This window comes from Castanea sativa, chromosome 3 (genome assembly GCF_040712315.1).
Source record: "Castanea sativa cultivar Marrone di Chiusa Pesio chromosome 3, ASM4071231v1".
NCBI lineage: Eukaryota > Viridiplantae > Streptophyta > Magnoliopsida > Fagales > Fagaceae > Castanea > Castanea sativa.
Genome location: NC_134015.1, coordinates 31,458,560 through 31,466,749, shown reverse-complemented (window position 1 = coordinate 31,466,749; position 8,190 = coordinate 31,458,560). Strand labels below are relative to the sequence as shown.

General features: G+C 36.0%; 1 long non-coding RNA gene across 2 annotated transcripts; it reads right to left on the bottom strand.

Annotated features, from left to right (window-relative positions):
- Positions 1–1,761: 1,761 nt before the first annotated feature.
- On the bottom strand, positions 1,762–3,964 carry LOC142626718 (uncharacterized). 2 transcript variants are annotated; one of them, XR_012842601.1, is made up of 6 exons: positions 3,354–3,964; positions 3,107–3,269; positions 2,692–3,009; positions 2,376–2,596; positions 2,211–2,306; positions 1,762–2,127 (listed from the first exon to the last, which is right to left on the bottom strand). It is a non-coding gene; the product is annotated as an uncharacterized LOC142626718 (long non-coding RNA). The 2 variants fall into 2 exon arrangements; XR_012842602.1 differs by having other exon boundaries at positions 3,358–3,964.
- Positions 3,965–8,190: the final 4,226 nt, after the last annotated feature.

Genomic DNA, 8,190 nt, shown 5'->3' with positions numbered 1-8,190 from the left:
TACGAACTACAATTCTAAGTTTACAAAGAACTTGTGATTTATATCTTTCGTGACTTTTCACATAAATCACATACTATGCATCTCATGGACTATATGATAATGTCCAATATTCATGTTACCATTATTTTATATTATAATAAAACAACTTTATTAATACAACATTAAGTCATACATCAAGTCATACATAATTTCATACATAGCATCATACAATAGGATTTCAGGACACTAATTCTAACAAGAAACTGCTAAGTTGAAAACCCAAAAAAGCGTCCTAGGCAAAAACTAAGGCAAATAAAAAAATCAATGAACTACATGATGACCTAATCCTTCTACCAAGAAGGTACATAGGCAACCATGCATTGGTCCGGTCACAATTTCCCAAAACCACAATTTGCCCACTAAACAAAATTTTCCAAAAATTCAACCATTCCATTAAACACAAAATCTAATCCTAAAAGAGTTTCTGCCAAGATCAAAGGAACAGGATTGTCACCATCCTTAGTTTGACTCACAACACTTATGGCTTGAGCATCCACAAATCCGTGTTTTCCAGAGCAAAGTAAAAATTCTCCCACGAAGCATAGGGCCAAGCTGAAATTTTTCTGCATATTATCAGTCACTCCATAAGTGCGTTTGTTAATCAGCCTTGAAACAATTTCACGAAGATTCACCATATGTCCTTCAACCATACTACTAGTGATGGAAGTAGGAAGACCTAGAGCATCAAACAAAGACTCCCTATGCTTGGGATCACAAGAAACTGCTACAAATTTTTTGCTTGGATCATAGCCCAGGATAGCAGAAATTTCTTCTATTGTGGGACAAAGTTCAGCAGCTTTAAACCGAAACATGTGATCTTCAGGATCCCAGAATTTCACAGCAACACAAAGGAAGTCCCACTTGATTTTGACATTCCTTAGAGCATTAATTCCCTCTAATTTGTAGGCTGTAAAATTGGTTTTGGCACTGAAATCAAAGCTACGAACCCATTTGTTGATATCAGGAATTGTTGAATGAGAAAAACTGTGATTGCTAGCCATGGATGACTTTTGTGTGCGAATATTGTGTTTTGCTAACCTTTATGCAGAGAGTTCTTCTAGGGAAGATTGCTAAAATAAGCTACATCAATTGTTTATCAAGTTTAAATAGGTTTCACAGAGTTTGTAGCTAAGTAGGAGAGTGTTTCATGATCATAAGCGAAGAAAATATTTTTCAAAAATCCCGAAAACGCAAAACACGCGTCTAAAAGGTGTGAGGAGTCAGTCCAACACAGCGCAAGCGTGAAGGCATAACCATGTGCCATTTGGCACTCCAAAAGTGCCGAATGGCACTCCTCAAATGGCAAATGGCACCTAGTTTCGTCATCACTTATTCACACAATTCCATGTAATTTTGCGTTCTCAAGCATTTTCTTTTAGACCGTTAAACACTCAAAAATATTTTTTTATTTAATTGGGGCATTCTGATATGCCTACCCATTTGGTTAAAAGAAATCATCACTTGCATCATTGTTTAAAAAAAAAAAAAGATTTAAAAAAAAATTCAAGACCATTGGTTCAAGTCCCAAACTAGGGGCATTGGACCATGCCTTATTCATTTAAAAATAAAATAAAATAAAATAAACATCACCATCTTTTCAAAAAAAAAAAATCATCACCTTCAAGATTTCAAAAAAAAAAAACCATGCATTCATTTTTTAAACTAGGGGCATTCGGCTCCGCCTCATTCAAGTAAGTGCAGATTCCATCAGAGTCAATCAAGATAAGTTTAAATTGGTACCACAAGACCTCATCAGGTGAATTCTAAACTTGTCTCAGTTTAAGTTTCTACATGGTCAAGGCCATTCCAAGGACAATGAGCTAAACATGGAAATTAATATAAGATTGTCTAAGGAACACTTCCTTTTGTTTTGCAGGAAAAATAAAAATACAACTCAAACATCATTGGGACTCCAGGTCTGCTTGCGAAAAGACCTCCTCGATCTAACTCTAGAGGAGCCGCCTTCAGTATTTCCCTCTTGACTTGCATAAAATCGAGGATCATACTTGACGGTTCTTGAGTTCAAGATTTTTTTATCCTTTCCTCCAAATTTATCCTGGCAGAATCAGCAGCTTCCATTTGATGTGCCTAAAAAGTCAGCAAAATCAAGTGATAATTCCATCATCAAGAAAGGTCTAAGCAAAAGACACTCAAAGAGCATCATTGCATACCTAGCACGCCAACACATATTCGGAAGACTGGGTACAAGCCAATGATTGCAAGCCTCCAATCATTCGCATACTTTCCATGACAAGATCAACATCAACCTAAAGCACAACTCTACTAGATCATAAGACATTCAATAAACCAAGAAGAAATAAGGATAAAGAACTAACATCCAAGAACATATTGGGTCGGGCCAAGGGACATTTGGAGTACGCTCTGGCCTATTCAAAGGCATGGAACTATACGTTCCATCGGGACTCATCACATCATATTGCCATGCCAAAAAATGAGGATAAGTCTCCATGAAAGAACCAGAAGAACTACTAGCATGGTAAGGAGAGGGAATCTCTTCCTCTTCATCTCCCCCTTCTTTCCCTTCAGAAGATAGAGCCTGAAAATCCAACATGTGAATATTGTCACCAAGCATAAATATGGAAAAGGAGTATACAAAATGAGAATTTGACTTTAGAAAGGGAAAAGAAGTACCGATATGCAGGTCAAGCAACCTTACAAATAAGTTCAAACAAATTCAGAATAAGTCCCTACTATTCCTTGAACAATGTAGCCTGTACGGGCCTGAGCAATCTCTTCATCAGTCAAAAGGTTAGCCAACTGGATGGAGGGACAAGGAGGAACTGGAATTTTTGTAGGAGGATACGCATGTTGAACTTGGGGTAACACCCGATCACCAAGATACCAATACCTTCCATGCCCACACTCAAACAATACCTGACAGCCATTCAGCTCCAAAGCCCGCTCACACTCCGCATACTCCTCACATCCAGCCCAAGGATCCAAACACATCTGAAAAATCATAAAAGAACCCAGAATGAGAAAAGACCAAACCATATCCAAACACCAAAGATCCACCGCACAAGAAAAAAGGGGGAAAAGGACTCACATCATCAGTAGTCAAATTGTCAATCACTAAGTGCCAAATTTCCAAGGAACGCCTAGAGGGCGCTGACAAACGGTATTTGAGCAACCACCGGAGGAACCTAGAAAAAATGCCGTTAACCTTTTCCCGTATTGCAAGACCAACTCAAGTACTCATACATCCAGACCTGAAAAAAGTTTCGCAACACCATTAGCACATAGCCAAAATAATTTTCCGAAATCCACACATAACCAAAAATTCCAAACCTTACCTACCATACAAATGGAGCCCCACCCAAGCTTGAAAGGCTGCACCTGGAAAGTTGAGTCATGCAATGAAAAAGGGTAGCATAAGCCATACCACCCCAGTCATAATTCTTGATTTGATCAATGTTTCTCAAGCTCCATAAATAATGCAAATTCACTGTACTACCTAGGTCTGGGCGTAAGAAAGTCCCAATGAAAAGAAGCATGAACATGTGGGTACCCCTGGCCACAGTATCGCATTTTGAAATGTTCTCACACAGCCATGACAAAGGAACATTTTTACTCTTCATTTTGGAAGGCACTACGCCTAGGAGTTTCTTGATTTCATTTGAAGTAAGGGAGTCATGGACACAGATTCTCTCACCACCTAATTTCAAGCCAGTGATGATGGAGAAGTCGTAAGGTGTCAACATTACCTCACCAATGCCCAGTAAATGGAAGGTAGATGTGGTGTCTCAGAAGCGTTTTGCCAAGGCAAGGAGTAACTGAAGGTCCTTGTATTTATGAGTCTCTTGATTTAGTAAAGCTTCAAAGAAGGTGCCAAAGCCCTCATCATTAATGATATTTTTTTATGTCAGGAGACAATGCTTCCCACATGCTTTTCAAACTACCTCGACTCTTGAGGCTCTGCAACACAAAAATTTAGCTCCTCAGTCCATGACCAAAATCACATGCCCAAAAATTTCCATGACCAAACATCACATGTCCAAAAATTTCTCATGACCAAAATAACATGTCTAAAAATTTCTCACAACAAAAATCACTTGTTCAAAAATGTCCCGCAACAAAAAATCAATGCCCCACCAAAATTTTACCACAAACAAAATTTTTCACATGTCCATGCACAACTACCAAATTTTTCCCATAGCCATGCACAATAAAAAAAAATATTTCTCACATGTCCCAAAATAATCCCAAAAAAAAAAGCTTTTCCACATGTTCATGCCCATGCACAAAACAAATCCCCACATATCCAAAAGCATAACCACAAAGTTTTCCATCACTAAACATCAAAAAAATTTTCCATAGCCAAAATCTCATGCCCATTAAAAATCCTTCCATATCCACAAATATTTGTCCATACATATGCCTATAAAATTGTGTCATGTACATGAAACAAAATTTACGCATGCCAACAAAATTTTCCACATGCATCATGAATATGTTCATGCAAGCTTACAACACAAATTTTTCACAATGCCAAGGCCCCCAAAACCCAAACAAAATTCCTTCAACTACATCACAAATTGCCAATGTTCCATAATCCACCAACATTGTCCAAATTACACCACAAAAAAAACCACTTCAAAAATCCTCCAAAGCCAACATTACAACATGATCAATTATACAATGCCCCAAATTCTAGCAAGAACACACAACAAAATGACAATTTCTCACCGTCAAACTTTCAATGAGGCATGAAACAACATTTTTCCAAGCAAAGAAACCAAAGGAAAACTCACCTTGATATCCATGTGAGAATATGGAGCATGGGTCTTGGGGTCTTGAAAAAGCCTTTCCCCATCATTCCAATCAAATGTGGGATCACATTTGTTGCCATGAAAAGTAAGAAAATAGGGTCCATTTGTAGAGGAAGACATTTTGGTGCAAAGAAAAATGGGTTTGAAAATGGGTTTCACCAAAAATGGGTGTGTAGCAAAAGTGCTCAAGAACACAAGGATCTAAAGAAATATTGAGGGAGATGGATAAAGGAAGCTTAGAAAAGTGTTTTTCTTGAAAAAAAATGGTGAGGTGAAGAAGAAAAATCAAGTGGAAGAAGATGACGAATAGTGTTAATGGAGGAAGGAGGAAGGAGGAAGGAGGAAGAGAGAAGAGAGAAGAGTAAAAAAAAAAAAGAAGAAGAAGAAGGAAAAAAAAAAAGACAAGGGGAATGGGGGACCAAAATTCAGCCCCCACTCTTAAGTGGCTGAGTTACTGAATCAACTCAATCAAACTGAGTTGACTCAGTCAACTCCCAAAAAAAATAACACTTCATTTTCTTTTTCTTTTTCTTTTTCTTTTTCTTTTCCTTCTAAGAAAAAATCATGAAAAATAGATTCCAAAGAATAAAAAAATTCTTTAAGCGGATTAAGGATAAAAGATTCAGTTTCAAATTCCAAATTTTCAAATCTCAAATCCCGGATATTCAATTCAAAATTTTCATTCCGAAGTCTAAAATTCCACATTCAATGTTTTCAAATCCCTCAAAATCTCAAGCTTCAAAATTTCAAATTTCAAATTTCAAATTTCAAAATCCCAAGTTTCCAAATTTCAAATCCTAAATTTCAAGTTTCAATTTTTCAAAATTTCAAGTTTCAAATCTTCCAAAAATTCAAATTTCAAATTTCAAATTTCAAATTTTCAAATTTCAAATTTTCAAATTTCAAATTTTCAAATTTCAAATTTTCAAATTTCAAATTTTCAAAATTTCAAGTTTCAAGTCTTCCAAAATTTCAAGTTTCAATTCTTCCAAAAATTCAAATTTCAATTTTTCAGATTTCAATTTTTCAAATTTTCCAAAAATTCAAATTTCAGAATTTCAAATTTCAATCTTTCAAAATTACAAGTTTCAAAATTTCAAATTTCAATCTTTCAAAATTACAAGTTTCAAAATTTCAAATTTCAATCTTTCAAAATCTCATGTTTAAAATTTCAAGTCACAATTTTTCAAAATTCCAAAATTTCAATTCTCAAAGTCCCAAAATTCAAAATTTCAAGTTTCCAATTCCAAGCTTTCTAGCTTCAAAAATCAAATCTTTCTTGAAAAATAAAATCTTTTCAAAGAACTACAAAAATCAAAGTTTTCTTGATAAAAAAAATTCAAGTCAAGCAAATGAAAAAATCACACATTCCAAAAAAGGCAAGGGAACAACAAAACGCTCATCGGCTAAAGACTAATTCAAAATTTTGACTTTTACAGGCAGTAACTCGGTTTCAAGGATGAGAAGCCCCTTGATTACCTTCGTCAAGATCGAGATCGCAGATAGCTCCTTTGTCAAGATTGAGGGTCGCAGACAAATTCTTTTGTCAAGATCAAGATCACAGACAGCTCCTTTGTCAAGATTGAGGTCGTAGACAATTCTTTCGTCAAGATCAAGGTCTCTTGGTCATAGACATTTCCTTCGTCAAGATCAAGATCGTAGACATTTCCTTAGTCCAGATCGAGGTCACAGACATTTCCTTAGTCTAGATCAAGATCGCAGTCATTTCCTTCATTCAGATCGAGGTTCAAAAGCCCCTTGGTCACAGACAGCTCTAGTTTCAAGATCAAGATTGAAAAGCCACTTGATCAACTCCATGCTCAGAATCAAGATTGATAAGTCTCTTGGTCACATCAAATTTCAAGAATCATTTCCAGACTCATCGGCTATCAAATAGGTCAAGTGCTCACAATTTTCATTTTTTGTCAAAAAGGTAAAGCACTAGTTCTATGCTCCAAAGTTTTAGGTTCGAGGGCTAGGTAATCTTTAAAAATTCAACCTCAATTAAATCATGGCCACTAAAATCAGTGCCTTTGTTTTACATTGACAATCATTTTTTGAGCTCTGTCAATGAGGGGCATTCTATAAACACTCGATTTTGCACCTATGATTTAATCAAGGAAGATGATTGGAGTGACCATCCATGTACCATTGCATATCATAAAAATGATCTTGATATTCTAATGGTCACGACGGTATGTCCGGTTCCCAAATCGGACCATCGGATCGAAAGATATCACATGATTAAGTTTGCACGGTCAGCATGCACTGTGTCTAGGTAGAGTCGACCACGCATGATTAATTTAAATTAATTTTGATTGGTTAAACAATTAAAATTTAATAAATAATTTTGTGATTGGTTGATAATTAGTATTTAAAATAGGATTGCTTGCATAGGAATAAAGGGGATAATTGGATAAGAATAAAGTTATGGATAACCTGAACTTTATCAAGATTTATTTTAAGGTATTTATCTACAAGATAATTGTTGATGAAAAGACCTAAATTATCCAGAAAAGAGTTCAAAAATTAGAATATGGATTGAGAACGCGTCTAAGTCACTGTTTTAAAAATCGGACCGGACCGGCCGGTCCGACCGGTTCAACCGGAAAAACCGGTGCAGTCCGGTCCGGTTATATGTCTCAAAACCGGTCAAAACCGAAAATTTTGAAAAAAAAATAGTTTTATTTACGGTTCGGTTTTTAAAACCATGGTCTAAGTGCATGTCCCGACGCAGGAAAACCCTAAAAAAGGAGTCCAAAAGGCACCCAAACACGAAAGTGTGATCAACATTCAAGAGTGCCATTTGGCACTTTTGGAGTGCTGAATTGCACTCTTTTGGGCTTTGGCCCAACTCTCTTAGGGTGACGATAAGGCACATCCTTTTCGACCTTTTCGTAGAAGGATGCATCCTGATTCGCATTTTAAGCATCGTTGCTTATTTTTTAAGCATTCCAACCTCTATAAATAGGGACTAGATCTCAAAATTCAACACACTCTTTTATGCTCTTAAGGGAGACACGTTTTTACACTCTCAAATTACTCATATTTCTGACTCCCCTTTCTGATATTCTCTCTCTTAAAGCTAGGGTTTTTAGGTTTCAAAGATAATTGCATAAATTTCTTTGAACCCTAAAATATCCTCTCAAGAAGAAGAGTGCTTCATGCAAGAGGTTGTTTTCTATTAACCCTTTCTTCTTATGTTTCTATTTTTGTCATGATGCATGTTTATATATATTTTTAGTTTATTAGTTTCAAATATTTATACCATGAGTTGTTGATTTGTTTGGTTGAAGCATGTTCTCAATACTTTTTATTATTGTACAATCCCTTTCTTAGTTTCAAAAATCTGCATGTTACC